Source organism: Lathamus discolor, chromosome 11 (assembly GCF_037157495.1).
Source record: "Lathamus discolor isolate bLatDis1 chromosome 11, bLatDis1.hap1, whole genome shotgun sequence".
Taxonomy (NCBI): Eukaryota; Metazoa; Chordata; class Aves; order Psittaciformes; family Psittacidae; genus Lathamus; species Lathamus discolor.
The window spans coordinates 11,004,454-11,028,560 of record NC_088894.1 but is presented as its reverse complement, the minus strand read 5'-3'; the positions used below and the strand labels follow the sequence as shown (position 1 = coordinate 11,028,560).

The window sequence follows — 24,107 nt, the reverse complement described above, 5'->3', positions numbered from 1 at the left end:
TGAAGGAATGCATTCTTTGCTGCTCAGATGTTTCACCTCCTCTCCCTACAGCCACATCCCACAGAGCCACCTTTTCCTCATCACTTCCTCCTCCATCAGGGAGGCAGAAGTTGAGGAACAGGGACAGCAACCAGCTGCTGCAGGGTGTTGGGGTTCATCAGAGCACTCCTGCACAAAAAATCACCATCTTTTTAAACACTGCTTGGTATGACCAGAATATGCGTCCGCAAGAAAACTGAACAGAAAACGATTGCAATGCCTTGCTCTCTGGGAGAGTCCTTCCCTTACTGGCCATTTCCTAGCGCTTTTTCCCCTGCTGTCCTCCACCTCTTTGGTGTCTCTGCACCTAAAAGACCTCAGAGCTTTTGCCAGCCAGGAACCAAGATCCCAGGCCAGTTCCTTTGTGGCAATGCAGTACTGAGGGGCTCACGGGATATGGAGGAGATGAGGTTGTGACAGGTATGTAATGCACAGTCTCATTTGCAGCAGGAAATGGTATTTCCTAAGGGGTTTAAGGCACTATAAGAATATTACATCTCCCATGGGAGGAAAAAAAAGAGGATTTTTAGGAATTGAACTGGAAATGAAATGTAATTTCTTGAAGTCACTAGACCAGTTGTGATACCATTGAGACTGCTTTTGAAGGATCACCTATTTTGGTATTTTATCTGTTAATTTTACAGTTCTTCATACTGCTTTTTTTGGAAAATAAAGTACTGTGGGAGAACAGAACTGCAGTAACATCTAAGAACCGTCTTTACTAACCTTCAGTGTGCTGATTTTTTTGGCAATACACAACTTCTACTTGTAACACAAAGGGAGAGTAAATGCAATGAGTTGCCAACAATGAAATGATGCCTGTCCACAGTCCATGTATTCTCTTTGTCTAAAGCATGTACGTGTGAATATCACTCAACCCTCCTCGGTTTTTACAGATGAGAAAAAGGCTCAACTTCACATTTCTGGGTTTAACTAATAAGGCTACAACAGTGCAACACTTGGTTTTTAGGGGGTGGCAACAAACATTTCAATTTCTACTCTTCTTTTCCCTGTTGCCATTCAGCCTACTCAGAAAAGTTGTATGAGGTTCAAATTGTTTAATTCCATTTTGAAGACTGCGTTCAACAGCACTTAAAAAGTGATACCATTAACTATTCATTTTATCCAAAACATTTCATATTAACAGTAATCTATCATAGTGCACAATCGTTATTAAAATCTAAGCAATAGGCACTTTGGAATAAATGAACTGGCACACTTGACTAACCTTGAAACCTGCTGTATAAATTAAAAATGGGTTTTTTTTTTGCCATGAACACTTCAGTCACTTCACTTTCTTTATACTTTTCATATCTGAATTGTATTTCTTACTTTCCCCTCATACACTTGATTGTATTCAAACAGGCACTGAAAGTACATCTGATCACTGCATTCTCCTACTTACAAGTCATCAGCTGGTACTTGCATGGAGGTTCTCAAACCTTTACCAGTGAACATATTAAATCAATGCTAACATAGATATTGAGAAATTTATCCAGGTGGTACGTTTTGAATTTTTATCTAAAGAAATTTACTACTCATTTACCTAACCCCAATTTTAATGCTGACCTCTAAGTTTAAAACTGAAACATTTATAGTGTTTCCTTGAAGGTATAGAATATTGTGCTTAGTAACTACAGTATAGTGTGAATTGTGACTACAGTCTAGAATGAAAAACTTCTAACAAACTTTTTTCTATTAAGTTTCCTACTATGGGGAAAGGGGAAAAAACCCCATCAAACCAGGGAACTACTTGCAATGAGACATTACCAAAAGCTTACAATTTACAGGCACAGGGGAGAGATTAAAGTGAAGATCAAATGGATATAACATACAACACAGTGTTACAAGAAAGGAGGAAAGAACTGTAACAGAACTGAAAATAGACACACACCTTTGTACACACACAAGTGTAAGCAACCAAAATCACATCAACAAAAAAAGGGAACTTGAAACAAGATAACAAGCAAAATCAATGTAAAGTCACTTTAAGTCCAAACAGAAATGAAATAAAATAAAAATCAATACTATTAAAAGGATAAAAAAATAGGCCAGGTATATATACATTTCCCTTTTGTTTCTTAATTGACTTCAACATCTAGAACAAGCAACACAGGTCACAGCGCTGCAGATGGCTGCACAGCAATTTTTTGCTATAAGGAATGATTTCAAATTTGTTCATTTACCTCATTAGAAAGCTAACAGTTTTAGCAGACATGAGCACAAAAGCCTTTGACATTCTGAACCCGTGTAGAATGCACTGGTGCTCGGTAGCCAGTGAGCAGGTTTGCAGTTCACAGGCAGAGTTGGTGTGTTTCTTAGGAGATAATCAGTATACTACGTGCAGACCCACTAAACTCCCTTCCTTCAGGAAGTCGAACAGTCATGTCTGCTGGAGAAGAGGCCTTGGAAATCTTATCCTAATACACTACTCGTACCTATAAATTAATTTATTCTTTCAAATGCAATTGGCTTTCTTTGCAAAGCAGGGAAAGAGCTAAAAGCAGTAGATCCAGGTAGCCATAGATTGGTCATATTTTCCTCATTGCTGCTCTTCCAGCTTCTCTGGTTACTGCTTCCAAACCCTGAGGTGTACTGGTGTGTAAGAGAAATGCATAAAACATGAAGTGTACAGGACAACTACCCCATTCTGCCTCCTGTCTTCCGTGTAGCAGCAACATACTCGGGTCCAGTAGAAGTTGGGGCCTTTGGCTTTACAAGAGGGTATAGGATGAGAATGGTTATTTTTACAAGCAAAAAAAGGAAAGAAAAATAAATTATAGAATGAAGGGTCAGGGCTCATAATTACAAGCTATGGTTCTTCACATATTCTTATCTTAGAGGATAAAATTATTCGCTCATGTTCAGAGATCCACACTCTGCCCTGGAAATGAGTTCCAAGCCCCAGCTTATTTGCAAGTCCTTTTAGGCAGCTGATTCCTGGCACTATCTGGCCAAACAATGACTAATTGTTACTGACTTCCCAGATGGTCATTCTAATAACTGGAGAAGGGCAACCAACCTGGCAATCAGGTTTCATTTATTTGAGGACAGCACAACAGCTGTCTTTTTCTTTCCTACACACTCAAGCAGAGCTTTCTGTTGTTCCAGTACTCTCTTGAGCATGCAGCAAATAGAGCTCCAATGAGCTGGAAAGGCCTGCTTTAGGTGATGCTTTACAGGTGCTCACCTCCTGCTCCTCCTTCCACATCACTTCACATCTTTGTCCACTACAGTTGCACATAAATTTTTGTTGGGAGAAGTGGCTTAAATGCACATGCTGTCTCCAGCCTGTTCAAAACATTTGAGTTCAAAGGCAAGCATCTTCTGAGGGAAACATACAAACATCACACAGAAAGCAGTAACAGAGGCTCCGCAAACTGACAATTCAGTTCAGTTCATTCTCACTCAGCTTGGGACAAGCCTGCTAGTTCCCCAAACTGACAGCAGGCAGGTAGCATGAGGCTGTGGCAAAGTAACCAAGCAGTATCTGAGGTGTGTAATGAATAACGGAGTCAAGATTCTAACTTAATCAGCCTCACAGAAGTTGGGATACCAAGTATGAACATAAGAGTGTTTTTAACTGAGTGTGAACTGCAGTGGATTCTTCTGAGCTATGCTCATCAGGGCCAGAAAAGCTCAAAACGTAATCCAATTAGCTGGCCTCTATCATAATATCTTTACATGGACCAGAAAGGCATTGAGTATATCTGTTCCTGCAGCGCCTGATTATCATTTTGTAAGAAAGGCATAGATAGCTCAAACAGATAGGCTTTTCCTGACGAATATTACAGCAATGGAAAACAAGAGAGATCAAACATTGCCTGGTACAAACCATTCTGGCTTAAAGGCCAAATAAGTCAGAGGAACCTTCGAGGCAGAGACAGTCTGGCACAAACTATATCAGATATAAATGCTGAAAACTGGAATTATGTTTTCCTGAGCCACTTTGGCCACAGCAGAATTAAAACTCTTTCAACTGTGTATTTGTACATAAGCAGAAAAATCATTTATATCCTAACTGTATCTTCTGACTGTGTTATGGCCCCCAGCTTCCAGAACGAATACAGTTCAGCAAAACACTAATCTCACAGAATTATCAGTCTAGTATCTCAAGTGAGAAATCAGATCTCCACCACGGAGTTTTATTTTGTCACATTTCTTTCCGTGTCTTTCCAGTCTAGCTTTCTAGACAATGTATTTTGGCCCCTTATTAGCTCAGAAGCAGTAGGCTTAATAGACCGTATGTAGAGCAGAAGACACAAAAAACACACCTTGGAAGTGTGGGAAGAGGAGCTTGTTCACAGTACAACCTAAAGAAGCAACCCCAGCCGTCATCACATCGCACTACTTTAACTGAAAATCCAGCTCCTAGTGGTGCAGGCAACAAAAGCTCATGCTGGCTAGCTTTACCCCATGGCTAGGATTTGGATTATTCTGCAAATCCCGTAACAGCAGAGTTCCTCTACTAATCACAGAATGCAGCTCTACCACTGGAAACTATCCCCTGTAACAAGTCTCCTGTGATCTACCCTACATTAGCCATTTGAAGAACAATTACAATGGTAAATGCTACAAATAGCTAATTCCAGCACACAGTTTCCTTTTTGTTTCTTTTCTTCCCAAAAAATACCAGACCAGCGAAGTAAAGACTGGTAACACAGAGAAATTCCATAGTACTTCTTTCCTTAAGTTTTTAATTGCTGTCATTTTGAAAATGTGAAAATGGCAGCACAAATTGTTTCTTAAATCCTTCGACTGCAAAATACTATTCTTTAAATGCCAAGAGATGAATTGACAAATAATAGAAAAAGTTTTTTGTATACCTGAAAAAAAATCTGAATTTTGATGTATATTATACATATTGCTTTTTCTTCATTTCTTTATAACATGCCTTATGAAACCACATAAGTACGTAACACTTGCTTACCAGAACTGGGATATCCTGAATCATAAAATCATGGAATTGTTTGGGTCGGAAAGGACCTTAAGATCATCTAGTTCAAACCCCCTTGCCATAGGCAGGGTTGCCTCACACTAGACCACATTGCCCAAGGCTCTGTTCAACCTGGCCTTGAACACTGCCAGGGATGGAACACTTACCACTTCTTAGGGCATTCTGTGCCAGTGCCTCACCACCCACACAGTAAAGAACTTCTTCCTCATATTGTTTTTTATAAAAATATATATATACACATATATATATGAAGTTTCTAAAACTCTGAGATTCAGAAATTATTCCACCCCTTTCTAGCGTTTAACCATGTAATGGTTAACGAATATAATGAATAGCCTTAGTAGGATGCAGTGACTTTCAGTTAATGAAATATTCACTGATATAAAAATAAAATAAAAAAAAAATCACTAATCAGTGTTTTTCTGTCCACTTGGCATCTTTATACAAATATCATTGGTACTAAAGTTTCTGAATTTGGGTCTGAAGAGTGTGTAAGTTACGTAGACCCTGGGTAGGGAGGAGAACATAACCTGAGGATTTTCATCAGAACGGGAACCGACTGTGAAATCTTCAGCTTAGAATATGAACCTCTATTGACTGGGGTAAGAGTTTAAACTCTTAGTACGGAATGCAAAGATTCAGCACCTCTATAGACTAGGCATAGGAAGCGCACTTAACACACTGTAGAAAGCAGCTGCATTTAGGGAGACTGTTAATGCCCAATAAATATTTATTTCTGCAAAAACATCTCAAAGTAGGAGCCTAACTCAAGCCAAACATATCTGAATCTGAATCTGAACATAACCTAATAAAGTGTTTTTATTTTTAAATTATACATTGCATTCAGAATTTTAGAATACATCAAAAATTCTCTTTGTTAGCTTGGATTAATATTTTAAAGCTGGAAGTGTGACAAGGAGACAAAAGGAGTATTGTAGCAGATTAATCTAAAAACACCCTTGCCACATTAAAATAGCTTTTAAAAATAAAGGGACAGCTGTTCACAGGATGAAAAGAAGTTGGAATACATGAAACAACTATATGATGCCTTGGTAGCCTGATGTATACACTCCAATACCACAGATCTCTTTGTACAATATTTACGTTTGTTTCTCACTAGGATTAACTGTGTTCTTATTCATTTGCATTTATGACTCAGTTTCAGAACAGCTCTCAGGCCCCCTCCACATCTCAGTTTTGCCTCTAAGCATGAGAGGAGAAAAACAACAAAACCTGTGCCCTGCAAAGGAACAAAGTGTTGCAGAATAATGAGAGGTCAGGCCACTTTTTTTCCTTATTTTTCCTCTTTGAGAAGTAGTCTGAGCACTGTTAGATTTTCAAATTTTACTTGCACAACAAAAGAAAAGCAACGGTTTTCTGCAAGCTCCTTTGATTAAGTCAAATAGGAAGTGTTCTACCCTGTGACTGTATCCAATTGCCCAAGGGAATCCTATAAATGCCGACACTCAATCTAAGGATAGCTCACAGTACAAAGGCCACAACTCTATTAAAAGCTAGCACACAGACAAGTGTGACTGCCAGCTATAGAGGAGAATTAGCGTATTGTCTAAAATGAAGTTAGGTCAAACATGAGCCACATTTTATCCCAGCTGGCTAGATAATTGTTTTGATTTTAGGGCTAACAGTTCACCCATGTAGCTTCCTCAAAACAGATTCTTTGCTCCAAATCCTACGCCTGTCCTACACAGGTGAGGTAAAGAAAGTTCATACTGTCACAGGAAGGAAACCCGAGAAGACATTGGCTGCTTCCCCCACCTCAAGAAAGCACAGGGATGTCTTCTTAGAGGTGCCTGATGACAGCAGAACCTGCAAATGACCCTGACATCCATCATACAAAACATTCAGCCGACTACTGGAGGTTTACACGAGGCATTTCCTTACTTCTGTAATTGCTGCAAATTAGTCATTGAATATTTCACCATAGCAGAGTCTTAACATCATACAGCTGACAGCATTACCCCTCAGCCTCCTTACTATTCCTGAAGTGCAGTTTTCAGGGGAGTTTTCTCTAGGAAGATGAGAACTGCATATTCTCTGTCAGTCTTGGGGACCACTCCTGTCCCAGCAGCTGGCTGATAGTGAGGAGGTGAAGATGACCTCTCCATCAATCCCTCCCATCTCCTGCACAGACAAATAGGCACAGCTTGTAGAGGGTAGTAGGTCTTGTTTTAGCACAGCACTAGGCTGAATACTCACTGACTGTGAAGTATTACAGGTACCTTCCTGCGCCAAGCTGCAGTTATCATAGGTACATCTACCCTCACAGCAACAAGATAGACTGGTCTGGAGAGCTCCACCACAAAACTAAGACAGTGAGGCTGTGCAGTCAAGGGCTGCACTCACCACTGCATCCCAAACACCTTCCCTTGTGTGCACATGCACTGTAAACTGGTCGCACCCTCTCCCAGTGTTGGGGTGCCTGGGACAGTGTCTGCACTGCCTCTGTGCAGGCTTTGAACTACAGCTGAGAGACTATTTTGCAGAAAAGTATGTCAAGACATGAATAATTTTAACATTTGGATAGAGTTAAGGACCTCAGTTCCATGTCTAGCTGCACAATAAGACAAGACTGTTTAAAATACTTCAGGCTTTTATCTATTCACAGTGATCCATATTTTATTCAAGCAATACAGGTATACTGGCGCATGCCCTCAAATTCACAGTAAAAGGGATTTTATTCCATCTCTGCTACCTAACATTTCATCAGTTTACCCTTCAGAAACATACCATTTTGTCTGCTTGCAAAATTACTACTTGGAATATTGATCCTTACAAGCAGCGTTTTGCTCTGAACTTACTCATTAGAAAAGGATTAAGGTGGGCAACGGAAATAAAACCAACAGTCTTTGGAGTATAAGCAGTATGTTAGAAATTAAGCACTACAAGAATGAGTCAGAGAGTAGAACAGATCGATGGTAAAATTCAAATGAATGCATTTACAGCTAACAAGTGATCCAGAGATGCTGATTCTCACTGCAGGGTAACCGCTATGTTATAAAGAAACAAAACAAAAATGAATTCATCATACTGTTCTTCACTTGAAGCAAAGTGTGAATGCTTGATAAGAAAAATGTGTAAAGTTGAAAAAATAAGATTAATGTACAACAATTTTGCTTTGCTTTTTGTCCTCTTGCTCACTGTGAAGCAATGCTCTACAAATTATTAGTCCAATATAAAACCAGAAACGTTTCAAGAGAAATCTCTAGAGAATTCTTGAAGGCAGAGTAGGAAAAACAAATCTGGTTTCCAGCCCTGTACCTTGCTGGCCCAGCATTTTCTGCATATATCCTGCCTCAGACAATAGCTACCAGGAGCTACACTTCATTATTGCCTCCATGAGTAGAAAATGTGCCTATATGTTAACAAGAAACCCTTAACATTATCCCTACCTGAAGCACCTTAAAACAAAGGGCATATTTGAATGTACATTTGCATAGAGGCAGAGTCTACTTCCAAAACCCAGTCTCGGGACAGGACTGGCACAATGAAAAACCTACAGAAGAATCTTTACATATGATGTTCCACCTCCAAATGGGCAGAATCCTGAATCATGACCTTGCATTTAAAATGAGCAAACCAACCAAGCCTTGTTTACTGTTAACAGGCAGAAAAACAGATGAGTATCAGAAAGAATCACACACAGAGTGGCTGAGGTTGAAAGACGTTTTTGGAGATGATCTAATCCCATTCCCTATTCAAACAGAGGAACTAGGGTAGGATGTCCAGGATTATGTCTAATCAGAGTCTGAGTATATCCAAGCGTGGGGACTCTGTGACCTCTCTGGGCAACCTGTTCCAGTGTCTGATCAGGAAATCTGAGCAGCTGGGAGTCAACCACATCAGGTCTGTGCCAAACCCCTCTTGGTCTACAGCTCAGAAGGACCTTCCAAGGAATCCTCTGGCATACTGCTAAACTCTGACTATCCCAAATATAGCTGGTGCAGATGAGAGCACCCTTAAGGCTGTTTTAAGTTACACCATTGGATAAACAGGCTACCAGCTGCAGAAATAGCTATGAAATACCAGATGTAGGGTTACAGCTAAGAGGCCCATTTTGGTCATCCATGCTGTATTTCCACAGTCAAGAATTATTCCCACAGTATGTTGATACCTCAATTTAATTTGCACATGCTTCCTCTTTGCAACATAATGAAGAATCTGTGGCATCGCTAGATACTTTGGAAGCTGCATCATCAAGTCATCTGGGTCATCACTTTCAATTGCAACTGATAAACATGTATGATACCAGCCCTTTTAGAACTGTATTTCATTGCTTAAAAAATAAAAGGGCTTCTAACTGGAATTCTTCTGGAAGCAGCTCTCATTTGTTACATTGTGTTATTTTCTTATCACAACTGAAGAACTTTTTTATCATAAATTATTTTCCCATTGTTGTTTTTGTTTTAAAGGCAAATATTTTTGTATTTAATGGTCAGTGTATAATGTACATTATAGGTCATTTGTACAGCTATAGCTAATGCAATAAACAGCTTAAATAAGCGCATTAGTAAAAACCAAAATGCTAGGTGCAAGCATCTCCAAAAATGTATGTGGTTCAAAAGTCTGGGGACATATTATAAATGCTTTGTTGGCTATTATTCAACTCTATTCATTTCCTTTCAGGCAGAACACCTTAATTATAGTAATTGAGCAAGAGACACGAGAGAAGGAGGATAGGAAACTAAATGAGTGGGCTTGATTAGTACATCCACTATAACATATAAGAAACAATAATTTCCATAAAGCTGATGGAAAACCATAACCCTGCTCTTTTGTGTCTACTGGTTTTCTGCATGACTGGAATTATCCTCGAATACTACAAGACTGTTCCCAATTTTTAATGGTTAATTTACTTATAAGGGGACACAAACAAAGCCAGTGTAAACCAATAGGTTTTAAATAAGACCACAGGTTACTCATATAAAAAAAGTCTATGCCCATATGTATTTTTAAGGCTGAAAATATAGCAAAGACATTAAAGAAAATCTAACTGCAGTTCAGATTTCCTCTGGGCATCATGATGTAAACACTTGCTCTGCATCACAAATAATATATACGATCAATGTTCAGCCTTTGAAAAATCTTGAACAAAGTTTCTTTCAGAATGATCAGAGGCAATCACACTGTGGGTTGCTGCTTGAAAGCTTTTACAAGTGTGTTCATGCTAGGTTTCCTGTGGCTTGAATACCTCCTATGGTTACTGCAGAGATTCAGTGATGTTGCCGGGTAAGTCCCACAAACGCTTTGGTAACTCCGAGGCTGGTAATCCACAGAGAACAGGCCAGCTCCGCCAGCTGATGCTAGAATGCCACTTAGCAAGCAAATTTTCGTAGGAATTAAACAGCAGGCCTAGGCTAAGCAAGCACAAAAGAAAAGCCATCTAGTAAAAGAAATCTGGAGATCTAGATTTCTAGATGCCAAAAATACAGATCCAAGTATTATGCTGACACTACAACAAAATCTGCAGACGTTCAACCCTCTGATTATGTAGATCATCTGATGTTGCTATACACATTATAGAGACACTTAGTGAGCCCCCAGACAAGAAGATCAAATTTTTATGACAAATATGTTTGATTTCTTTTGTTACACACTGAATCTGATACCCTGATTCTTTTTACATTGCAGAGGGGGTTATATATGCACGTACAAATGCCAATGTAGTGCTTCTACAGAGAGCTTTGTATCTAACCCTAAAATATCCCTGATTCAAGACAAAATATTCCTTCCAAAAAACCTCTCCAGAGACCAAAAGTGCTATCTTTTGAAGAATGCATAGTCCAAGCCTGCATTTATTATAAAATCTGGCCACTCATCCTGCACCCTGCTATTAAGAATTGCCAAACTAAGCTGACTTCAAATAAGCATGATCAGCACTCACTCAGTTTATGCTGATACAAAAGCAGAATTTAGCTCTGTGATTTTGCTGCAGTTGGCTCCTACTCCAGTGCATCAAAATTATCGATCAATTTGCAGATCAATTGGAAAGGCAGCCTGAAGAACTGAGCATGAAATACAAAAAACCACAATTCCACAGATATTTTAAAAGTCCACAGAAAAATAAATAAACTTTGTGTAATACTAGCCAATGATTTAGAAAATATTTAGATTTACAAAATAAAGATAGAAGTCTATGATACAGAGAAACTTCTTTGTAAAGGGGAGGATGTGTTCCTGGAAGAGAACTGTCCCCCAAAATGCTATTAATTCAGCTATAAAAATCTTTTCAGTTTTAAGGGTAATAGTTGTAGCAATACCAGTCATTTTCGTACTTCAACTATTAAAAAGAAGGAAGAATATTGATAAATTTAAAATGGCAAAACCAAAATCTAGACCATAAATGGCAGCAACACTTACTACTTCCCAGAAACTAGTTTGGCCTTGCTGTTTTATTCATAATAACCAGAAGCTATAGGGCAATTGCAGAATCCATAATTGAAAGATAGAGTTATACAGAGAGATGATACATTTCATTCATTCCATCATCTAAAACTGACTTTATATAACATCAGTTACCGTAAAACTTCACTCATCACAGAAGCAACAGTCACCTCCACAACAGAGCAACTGCTCACATTATAAAGCAATTACTGACTTTTCTACACAGGGAAACTTTTGCTGAATGTAACTGACCCGAGCTGGAAATCTGCCAGCACACCAGCTCATAACTGTTTCTCTAACAAAAACAAGCTTCCATCAGAATTACAATGACCAGAGGTGGTCAGGGCCTTGGTTTCATACTTCTCTTAAAGCTGGCACTGCCAGCCACTAGGTGTCTTCTGTAATGACATTATGACTCTCTGAAGCACTAGCAGGAGACTGAGCTCTATATCCTACTAAAAGACATCTAACAAAGGTTATAGTTACATCCTTGTTAAACACAGCCACTAGGTCCTAAGGGCATTTTTACACCCTTTTGTATCTTCTGTTGGCATTAATTGCACACATTACTTAGAAGGCTAGGCTTCTTCTTGAAATATCAGAACTGTATTTAAATATTGAAAAGCCAAATGACAGCAAAGACTAGTTAAAATCAGTTTCTTTGACAAGATCAAAATCAGCACTGAAAACAGCACTGGTGATCTTTTTACTACTGCATTACCTAATACATAGAAAAAGCTGCTCCAGCTACACATCAATTGCTTGTGCTGGTTTTGGCTGGAATGGATAGAATTATTTTTCTTCACAGTAGTTGCTATGGGGCTCTGGTCTGGATTTGTGCTGGAAGCAATGCTGATAACTCAGTGCTTGCTTGAATAAACTTCTTTAGGTCCTAATACCCTTAAATTCACTAAGCTGTATTTACTGGTTAAATAATCAACAATCCAGCACAAAACCAAGCAATTTTTTTTTCAGTCAATAGAATTGTTTAAAATCTCTTCTTTTTTGTCTGTAAAGTCTCATTGGGTTTCATACACCGACTCTTCTGAACGAGAGAAAATTAAAAGTGCCACAAACTGTTGCAGACATATTAGTCTTCCAGTTACTGTAAACCAACAGTCAAATGCACTAGTGATTTGCTTATAAGCTTCAGGAATATGTTTTGAAAATGAAGACAGCCATCAAAGATGACAGACCCCTGCCTCTCCTCCCCAAATGAGGAAATTTATTTCTCCCCCTACTCCACCTGCTGGTCTGCTGTTGGTGCTGCCTTGACACCTTCCTCTAAAACATCAGGTTTCTTGACCCTCTTCCTCACTAGCCCTCTCCTACATGATGGAGAAGGATGGCGAAGAACCTGAAAGTACTCAGTTCTCTCCTTTTATGTACCAGCTATGCTCAGAGTAATGGAGAACAGCAAGGAAAGACTCCTTTCCCATTTTAATAGAATATAAAATGAACAGTGATAAAATAAGAGTTCAAAGTAAAGGCTTACAGAAGAAACTATAGCTCATGTATCATCCCTCTGCAGTTGCTCTCAGTGCGTCCATGATGCACTCTGTGCTGGAAATGATAAATGGCCTAAATCAGATCTCTCCTAGGCACCAGGTACAACAGCACCTCCAAAAGCCACTGCAAGAGAATGCTGCCTGCTTAATTTTTCCTCCCAAGCTCTCCATGACATTTTTGGAATAAGACAACTTTTCTTCTCCACAGGTCCCACCCTAGAACTAAGCACTTTTGATACAATCCAGATAACAGGAGAGAAGGACCTCAGTGACAACCACATGCCTTTTTTTGGCTTTAAAGTGTTTCAATCCATAGTTCCCCATAGGAGGCAGACACCTTATTATGTAAATTTTAGCAAACACAAAAGCTGAAGTTTCATTAGTAGGACATCAATCCTCCTAATTCTGTGGCCCCTCATTTCTTTTATTTTTGGAGGTATGCCTTATCTCTATCTTTCTTGCTACTGCCCTACAGAACCCAACTTTCTCTATATTGCACTTCAGTGTCTTGACCTGCGCTTTCTGCTCTGGTTTAGTGTGCCAAAGCCCACTGCTATCACAGCTTTCTTGGACCATTCCTCAGCACCCCAGCACTGTCTAGAACTATCTATCTCAACTCTTGCCACTTGTTTGTTCACCTCTAAAGAGCTTGTCACCTTGGACTGATTTCGAATTTGAGCTCACCTCATGATGGTCAGACAGCCAAAAATCAATGGCAGTCTCATTTGAACCTCTTTCTCAGAAAGGTTTCCTTACCCAGGAGGTTCTGCAACAATTTCATGGTTCTAGGACAAAATAGGCAAAAATAGAACCTTTGGAATGCTTTGAGCTCCACCAAGTTCTTGAACAGAGAGAACAAGCTTGTCACATTTCTTAGGTGATGGTGAGGCATGAAAGTCTAAGATTTTCTATTTTTATTCTTTTAAACAAATAGATATGATTTAGGCCAGGTTTTCGGAATCATTAAGCCCTTTACAATCCCCACAACACATCTCAGAATTGCAGATTCTTCTATTCGTTAAATACTGTCCTGACTTTAAGGTGAGAAGCAGGTGCTCTCCCTGACTACATGGCTTTTGATCAACAGAGAAGATTGCTAAACCTCATGATTCTGAATCATAATTCCATTTGGATGTCAGGCAGAAACACTGCAGAAGTAAGGCACAAGGCCTCGATACTATAAGCAGGTCACATTCCTTATGTAGATTCTACTTATGAATTCCTGCAGATCAGAGTAAAAGTTTATAGACAGTCACTTTCTAAGGCAGGAGTTTATCAGGATAGCTGGTATTCAATATTAAAGATCTTCTCTCCTCCAAATTTAAAGTAAGGTTGCAGGAGTGCTTTAAATAAAAAAATTATGTATATAATGTCAGTGGAAGGGAATAAAACCCAAAATATTGAGATGTTGAGCCTTAAACACATCATTATTTCTTGTTGACTTCCTTTATGTCTCAAGTTTTGGTCTCTAGGTTACCCATACACTGTAACCCCTTTACACTAATACACTACCACTACTGCTTTCAGAATTTCTTTAATTGATTTGGAAAAAAAAGCAAGTTTTATTTATATTCTTTTGCCCTAAAGACAATGTTTTTCTCAAACATTCTTAAAACCCAAACTCTGTCTTTATTGTACTTATTTCCCTGTTTACCATTTTGTTCACATCATGTGGAAATTAAGATGAGTTAAATAATTCCTGATTTACTCATCTACCAACCCATAGGAGTTTGGGAAAAAAAATAAAATAAATCTTTTTCTTACCCTTTATAAAAAAACCTTTAAAACCAGATTCCTTCATGTATGCTGAAAAAACACCAAAGACAGAGCTGGCCTGAGACTGCAACTAAACCCACCATACATCACCCACAGCAGACATGACTCTTCTTGGTGAACAGGAAAAAAAAATCAAGAGAGAATATGAAGGAGAAAGACAGCCAACAGATAGAGCCATTCTCACCTGCGCACAGCCCTATCGATTGCGTCCGCATCATAGAACCTGATAATGCTTCTTTAACGCTTATGTTTCCCCTCCCCGCTTCTTTTTTTTGGAGGGGGGGGGAAGGAGTGGTATTCCCTATGTTTCTCAACCTTCCTCTTTGCTCTCCTACTCACGCTTGCCAATAGTGAGCCCACCTTCCAGCTATGGGACAAAAGGGCAGGTACCTCAGAAAATCATTTCACATCACGAAGGGCAAAGAACAAAGATCAGGGAAAAACACATTGCTGGTAATATTTCACAGGTCATAGCTACTACAGCAAATTTTTACGTGCCTAAGTGAATTAGTTAAACATGTTTAGCTTTCAACTGAAAGCTGGGCAGTTATAAAACCCTAAAGTCTTGAAACTATGGCAAAGTAACCTCGCTAGCTGCAGATGCTTAATACTAAACACAAATACCTGCAGAAGTATTGACAAGATGAGGATCTCAGGCTCTCAGTTGATTGCATAGATAGAGCACAGAACACAATGACACTGGAGATACTGTCACTGATTAGGGATGAACTATAACCTACTGAACCTATGGTTTTGCTTTGTCATTAATGCATGCTAAAGTTGTTTCTATTTTGCTGTAAAAGATACAACAACAAAGAACTTTAAATGCTTATAATTTTCTAGCTAGAACCTGTAACAAAAAAGAACCTTATAAAAGAACTAACGTGGGCTGAAAAGAGAAAAAAAAATAAAATAAATTGGTCTAGCAACATTTAAACGATGGCAAATGTAAGTTTAATATAAAACCATATTGGAACAATTGAGAATCATGAGAGGTTGATTTATTATTTATATAGCATACTAAAAGTTATCTGTAAAGGAAATTGTGTAATATGCAGTAAATTAGACAAAGCTGCACTATAAATTGGGATTAAATCTTAAACTGGTTTTAATATTTAATATGCTATCATGACTTGCATTTTCAATAGCGGTTGTTCAAAGTTCAGGAAGAAACTTGAAAGCAGACAGCTAAGGATCAGTTCCAAACCTTGCCTCCTGGTGACACAAATTAACTCTGATCATGTCTTAATTGCCAAAACCAGACAAAACTCTGCTGAGGACCTGGCCCAAAACTCAAAGAGACTGAAAAACGCCCATTAAACCCAATAGAGTTGAGATCACAGTAACTGCAAGTTATGTAACTATTAGGGCTAGAGAAATTCTATTAACCAAGAATAAAATAATTACAAATTCATTTGGTATCTTTTTAATTATTGTCCCAGTGGAACACTGGCAAAATTCATTCTTTGATCGGAGAAAAAATAAAATGGCAATAAAAATAATTATCAAAAAGCATTTGGAATTATGCTGTTTGACTTGAACAAAATCAGGACTAAAGTTCAAGTGCCCGTTTAGATTTCAAGCTACACAGTTCAGTAGAGGCAGTAGCAGGGCATGAAGTGACATGGTGTCCTGGGTTCAGCAGTAGCAGTCGTTTTTTCTCCTTCTTAGTAGCTGGTGCAGCACTGTGTTTTGACTTTCAGCCTGGGAACAGAGCTGATAACACCGATGTTTACTCTGACCAAGGACTTTGTGAGTCTCATGCTCTTCCAGGGAGGAGGGGAGGCTGGGAGGAAGCAGAGACAGGACACCTGACCCAAAGTAGCCAAAGGGGTATTCCATACCACAGCACGTCATGCCCGGGGAGGTAATGGGGAGTTACCCGGAAGGGCACTCTCTGCTCAGTCAGGCTCATTTCAGCAGGTGGTATCGTATTCTTTCCCCTTGTTATTTCTCTTATCATTATCACTATTGGTGGTAGCAGTAGTGATTTGTGTTATACCTTAGTTACTGGACTGTTCTTATCTCAACCCGCGGGAGTTACATTCTTTTAATTCTCTGCCCATCCCTCCAGGAGCAGGTGGGGGAAGGAAAGAAAGAGGGGGTCGGGAGTAGAAATTGTGTGGCTGACTGTGTTTAAACCACAACACATGGTTATGTTTTTTGAGAGCATGCAGGGTGCATTCTAGTACATACAAGAACCTATTTCATGAGTTAAAGCTAACTTATTTATGGAGTTTTACTTATGGTCATAAACACTGATTTGAAAAGTACTGACCCGCACAGCTTTGTCCTGCCTCAGACATTTACTGTTTGCACTACTGTGAAGAAAAAACCCAGTTGTCTAACTTGCAGTCTATGGCCTTAACACACTGTGCAAAGAAAATAAATCAGAGTCCTTGACCAAAAGGTTTATAACTGAAGATGTCAAACAACAGACAAGTCCAGGGACAGTTCAAGGAAACCATGACACAGCTTTGGTCAGCGATTTAGTCAGTGGTCTCAGCACACTGGCAGCCTAACTCCTGTCAGGAGAGCTCTAAAGAAGAGAATGTTTTTGCTTTGTTGAGGGCTACAGGAAGCATCAAGGGCAACATGGAAAAGGCACCAAAATACCACAAGCTACATGGGGCATGGGTATTAAGAAAGAAAAGTAAATCACTCTTGCCACAGATAAAAGATGACAGGATAGGCAAATAGTCCATCAAAATATTTTCAAATATGTATGTCTATATACTGTCACTGCTTAATTGACCAAATACAGCTCAGATAAATGTGAGCCAGCCTCACTATGTGAGAACACACTCTGAAATATATTTCTGGTGCTGATTATAAATATGAAAAATAATTTAGTTTTACAAAATTCTCAGCAAAAACATACCCAATCTTTCCCATGATATAACATTATGATTTCCAGCCTGGTATTACTTTTATGAGCTCCATTCTTTCTTAATAGAAACTTGAATAAAAACTGGTCTGGCCAGACCTTGCTATTTTCTTTCTTTTATTGTAACCATTAAATCAGCTTTCATTTCATTACTCTAATTGTGCCTGGGAGCAGCAACTGCCACCTTAAGGTACATAACCTAATTTAAAATGCTCACATCTCATTCCACCTTAAAATATATTGCAGTACTTAGGATCGGCACAGCAGGTCAAGCTATACAAGAGCACTGTTGTGATCAGAGGACTTTTCGGCAGTTAAATCAGGAGAAAGACTGAGGCAATGTGAAAAAAGTAACATTTCTCTTGCTTAAAAGACACACAGCAGTTGACATCACCATTTTTTATTTGTACTTTAAGTGTCTCCAGAGCATTCTTATTTAGGAAGAGATTTCTCACATAAGCAACATTTCTCGGCACAGCACACAAACATCTAATTCACTAGGATGATTTTTACCGTGGGGATTATACATGTAAAGAGCCACCTTGCTGGGTTGTGAGGGAAAAATCCATAATGATGATATATATGTCTGTTTGTGCAATGTTTACAGGCCCCTTCTCCCGTGGTTTCTGACTGTTTCCCCATCTTTGTCTATTTTAAACCTCCTTGTAATTGCACATTACCTCCATTTAATGCAGAACTAAGACACACAAAATTTAAGTGACTACATAAGGGTGCAGAGACAGACCTGGGATTTAAATTTAGGTCTCCTGATTCCCAGGTGAGCGCTCTATATAAAAGATATTGTCGTGCCTATTCCTTTCTTATTTTATAGTTAACTGACTAACCGATATTTCTACATCCCCTACAGCATTGTTTCTGAAAGACTTTCCTCTGGCTAAAGGATTCCAGCTCCTGTAGACTCGACCATAAGCTAAATACTCTGCTTGAGGAGCCTAGGGGCAGAACTTCATTAGCAAAAACTGCAATAACTAAGTCTTGTTGTAACATTGAGTGATGGGCCAAACCAACGCTTATGGTCTTTAAGGACTAGGAAAAGAGCAGAAGCACATCCTACCTACCTTGCTTTTGTTATGCGAAATCCCTGCCTACAATGCTTTGTAACCTGGTGTTACCCAGACAAAGGTTAAGGAAGCCAGGGATGACAGAAAGGAGACAAATCCAGGAGGGAAATCAGGATTTGTGTGATATGGAAGGTTTAACAAACCTTCAGCACAAACAACTCAGATATTTGCTACCTAATTGTATGCATTGGAGGTAAGAGTGGGACACATTCCTTTCTGAATTAGCTGGATAGGAAGTAACTCACCACCATTCCTCAGAAGGCAGCAGCTAAGTAGCTGCTATTTCACTGGCTAAACAGATACTCATTGCATCTCAAAGCCAGAAGGGGCAATAAAGGACCAAGCAGTCGTTGGAATGGACCTACAAAATGATTGCATCCATTCTACTTATGCTGCTGGTTTGGATATGAAACAGAAGATATGCATCAGCAGACCTTGACTCCTCTCCAAAATTAACCCCATTTTGGACATGTACAATAGTGTAACATCTATAATTGCATACTTTTCCTCTAAACACCCCTCCCCATCACCTTCCCCCAATACATTCTCAGGAAATGTACCTAAACTTCTGTGTTCAAAAACGCCAAAATATCAATTTTGACATTTCTTCAAACCATCTTTTTGCAGATATTTTTAAACCCTTTTTTTCCCCCTTCAAACAAATCAGCATATTTTAAATATGCTTTAAATTCCTCAGCTGAAGTGTCATTGATGAAATACTCCAGGCTCAGGAACTTCACTACGTGATAAGAATGCCTTAGCTGTTAGCTTAGGCATTCCAAAATGACAGCTTTCAGAAAACCCTGATGCTGTTTTCTTAATGTAAATCAAACGATTGAGTGGCATATGGTTATCATGTTATGACTTACCGTGCGTATCTTGCTTTGCATCAATGAAATTAGAACTTGAAAAAAGCAGTCCTTTAAATTGGAACATGGAAAAAGCACTAACTTAAACACATCATACACATAATGTGCAAGCATGCATTCATAAGCTCGATAAATATTACATCTTGAATAACTTTATCCTGCTTCAGAGATAAGGAAGCAATAGGTCACTGGAGGCCCAGGGTCATTCCATCAGCCAAACTGTTAAACATTTCCAGCAGCAGGTCATGGACCTGACATTATATTCAGTGCAGGAAGAAGCTACCTTTCAGAATATGGCATCATGGATTTATTTGAATTCCTGATTATTAGGGTCCTGATTCAGAACTGTTTTTACACTTGGAATTGTTTTCACAATAGTGCCAAACATGGTGAAAGTTTGCCAAGTTGTCTAAACTTTCAGTGGTTTCCCTCGAATATTATTGATCCCCCCTTCACATCCTTTGATGAATATTAATTGTTTCCACAAAGTGCAACAGCTCAGGTAATGGAGATGCTAAACAGTTACCTCCCTAAGTACTTCAGGGGCAGAGGTTCAGAAACCTGCTACATCTCTTCCATATCCACATGCTTATGGTAATCTTGCCATCCAGCAGTAGGACACAAACACCTTCTCCTTCCTATTTGACTGTGCCTTATGTGCGCTGAATGCATGCAATTTTTGACTGGGAACCTTCTCTATGTCTTTTCTCCGAGCAGAACATTTAAATCCATGAGGATTATTTTTTTACCATAGAGATTATATATGGCAAAATATACAATGTAAAGTCTTTGATGCCCTGGTGAGATCACACGGTGGGGAAAAAGGCTTATTTTGAAAGAGCTGTTGGAATGTAAGCAAAAAAATACAGTTACCTGAAAAGGCAGATGGACCTGCAAGCATCAAGGCTTTTAGCTTATATTCAGGCAGCAATCATCTCAGTAACTGGCTGATAGTTCCTGTGATGCTGTAACTTTTTTGTGTATGTTGGCAGCTTGCTTCTAAACTAAACTTTGTAACCCAAGTCTCTAGCATGTTTAGAATTGCAGATGTGTGTTCTGAGAATTTGCAGTGTTTGCCAGAAAGACACTATATGATATTAGCACAGTTGGTTCTGAATTTTAAACCAAATCTGATGTGCCATGACTCACAGCCTCAGGAAAGAATTAGATGAATAGCTCATAAGGGGAGAGACACTGCCTTGAATATCTTCATAGAGGAGATATGCTGAATAATAACCATTATTTCCATATGACAAGCTACCATTCTATTTGGTATATAGCATGCTGCTATACAAGCATTGTGCCACACAGATAGTTCGTACCCGAATTATCCTCAATATACCTAGAGTACCAGAAATCAACGAAGCTCAACAGTACCGACCTCAGGATGCATCACTGACACCCTTGAACAGTCCACTCTGAAATCCAGGCTCTCACAGCAACTCCACAGTTGCTAGATAAAAGCTAGACAGGTATCCCTGCTTGTGATGTATCACACCTCTCACTGCAACATGGGCATACTCTCAAATTACATACGATACAATGAACCACTATTTGTAATACAGAGAGTATTTGCAACACTGTCTCAAGGTACTCAGCCTTCAGTTTAAATAACAGGCATTTAATTTACATGTACATCTTTTTTGTAGCTGTCCTTCATATCATCTAAAAACAGTAGGTGCAAAGTGAATCTGGCCCCAGGTAGATCTGGAAAGAAACTCCGTATATAAAAATAATTAATACACATGGTTCTGAAAAGTCTGGGTCATCTCATAGGCTGTGGCTGTTAGTAAACCTACAGTGACCTTATTTTCAGTTTCCAGATTCCATCGTGTGCTAGGATTTGCATTCTTCTCACTTCTAGGGCTCAGACACATGACAGTTGGCTTCAAGAACTTTAAGTAAACTGTCTCCAAAGAATTATAACACAGAAGCGAACAACAGCTTGTGGCAGTGTAAGACTTGTGGTCCCATGCAAGTCAATCTGTTCCAAGCATCACTATTATAATTCTATTTGAAAGACCCAATAAATGTTCGTATAAGCTGACTGTAAATCACAAACCTCTTAATGACTTACAAGAGGATGCTGCTCTGCATGAGGAGGAGGTGCACTTTCATTTGGCTAACTTTACTACCTACCAGACTCGCATCTGGAACATCATGATTTATGGCATGTTCTCAGCCATAATGCTGTAACATGGAAATAGTTCCATAGAGTTTGCCTTTCTAGAAGGTGCCCAGACCAAAAGGTTAAATAGTAGCTAGGTTGCTGCTCTCTAGCTTATCATGTATTTTGTGTTTATTTTTTAAAGTGAGAAACCTTATGACATTATCCTCAAATGTCTTGGAATTTGGCAGTAAGACCTAATAGAAAATATCAATATCAAATAATACATTATTTGATATAATTTACATAAGAGCACCTAAAATTCCTACCAGAAATTGAAGCCCCACTGTACCCCAGTGCTATACAAATACACAGTGTGAGGCACCCTTGTTCTGGAGAGCTGTACAAGCCCAAAAGGACAGATTAGAAGGGAGACGGTGGGTTAATTGGTGTTTTGCTGCCTTTGAGGGGTTGTGTGGTGTTTCAGTTTCTGTTTTCTTTTTTCTTCCTCCCTCACACTTCTGCATCCCATTGTCTTATCACATTGGCAGGCAGCCTCTTACTAAATCTTTGTGACTAGAAGGGCAATACTGAAACATCCACTCGCCCTCAATTTCTGATCATGATTGTCATGAGAAGACAAGGACCTGTAATAGAAATAGGTATGTTTTAACAAATATCTGACAATATTTCCAGCCCTGTGCTTTTACATCCCTGAAATGTTTCTAGACGATACCCAGGATGAGTTTGTGTGCTAATGCTTACAGATACGTCTTGTGAAAAATGTCTCCATAAATAGAAATTATCCTTTAAACATCAGTCCCTTTCTTTCCCTGCTGTGCAGCATGTTTCATTTTCCACAAGGTGCAAAAAGAACCTACTGATGATAATGTCCTTTTTGCTCTTCTAGAAAAGGAAACTCTCAAGCCCCTCCAGCAAAATATGTCCCTATTTAACAAGTGACTGAATAAATGCAAACTCCATGGGGCTTTGCTTAATGGGGCAAGCAAGTACTTCTGTTCACCAAAGCTGAAGATACCACGGATGCCAACTTAGAAATACTCTTTTCTCCTGAAGTTCAGCTCTACACATAATAAAGGAAATAAACTTAGCTGAAAAGATGCACTTTTTGGTTTTTGTTTTTTGTTGGGTTTTTTTTTTTTTTGGGGGGGGGGGTAGGATGTCTCCAAATTTCAGATTTCCTTTTTTTTTCTTTCCTCTTATGTCCCTATGCTCTCTTTTTAAAATATACATACATAAAGTGAATAATAAGCAGATTTCCTTTTTATTTTCTTTTCTCTCCACTGAGATGATGGATCAATGGCATTTGAGCTATTCTTCAATTCTTGCAAATGCACAGAATGGAAAACAGAAAAAGAAATGGAAGTGAAGGGAATAAAGCAGCAAGGAAGGAATCCCATTACCTGACTAGCAGGAGGCTTTTGTTACAATCTAAATATCATAAAAATACTTGGGTATATGTACATGAAGTGATTTTTCATAAGAATGAAAAAAAAGAGACATGACTTTCCACGAAAAGGTAGGCTGGAGTGAGAAGCCCTGGCTGACACCATGAGTGCAGTGCTAATGAAGCAAACCTTCAGGACTCCAACAGTAAAGTTTCAAAAGACCCATTGTTTACTCCCATGCCGCTCACCTAATCAGGATGATCAGTAAACAGCTGGAAAGGCACTTCTTTCCCTTTACAGTCCTCCTTAAAATCTCCAGTAATGGATCTACAAAAACAATGACAGCTTGAATTGGACAGCTGAATATCAACACTGCTGTATTGCATCTTAAGAAATAGTGTCTCCTGGGTTATTCAAGCTCTTTCACAAGCATCTGTGGTCTTTTTCTTCAAGATTTAAGGAGAAAAGACCAGATATTTTGTTTTGCTACAGTTCTTAGGTACAAACCACGCAAAACTTGAACACAATAGCAGCAACATCTCAAAGCCTCTCATTTCTTACTGCACTGTCATTTCTGAGAAATCATAACGTTTCTCTCCTGCATATAGAGGACAACCCTAACAATACCCATTTAGTCTACAATGGATACCAAATTGCAATGTTCAAAACCACTTCCTTTCAGCATAATCTGTCATTAAGGATCTTCTGGATATTATTTTGAGGCTCATGCCGGAAGTTGCAGGGTCCAAAGAATGTCTAATATATGGCAATGTAATAGGGAGCTTTCCAGAGAAGTATGGCTTCCAGAGCAAAGGAAAACATTAACCTAAACATTTCTAAGGGGAAAAATTAATGTGGTAACATGGTAACAAGATTTAGTTGGACAGAACTAATTATTCATGTGAGCAAGGGCTTGCTTTGGCAGTTAAGTGCAATTACTGAAAGCAAGAAGTAAGTAATAATAAGAAGAAATAAGCAAGAGTAATAAGCTCAAATACACACTTGCTTAGGGGAAAGATTTTCAGAATTCAGTGTATGGAAGTTATTAGATTATAGGAAAAATGGCACAAA

The 24,107-nt window shown here is 38.9% G+C and overlaps 1 long non-coding RNA gene across 2 annotated transcripts in view; it reads right to left on the bottom strand.

Annotated features, from left to right (window-relative positions):
* Window positions 1-24,107, bottom strand: part of LOC136020516 (uncharacterized) — a 132,921-nt gene that overhangs the window by 8,781 nt on the left and 100,033 nt on the right. The window contains exon 4 of one of the 2 annotated variants that reach the window (XR_010615354.1): window positions 23,289-23,363. The exons of the other annotated variant lie outside the window; for it this stretch is intronic. This is a non-coding gene — a long non-coding RNA (uncharacterized LOC136020516). Of the gene's footprint in view, window positions 1-23,288; window positions 23,364-24,107 lie in introns of those variants that run through there. 2 annotated transcript variants of the gene reach the window in all.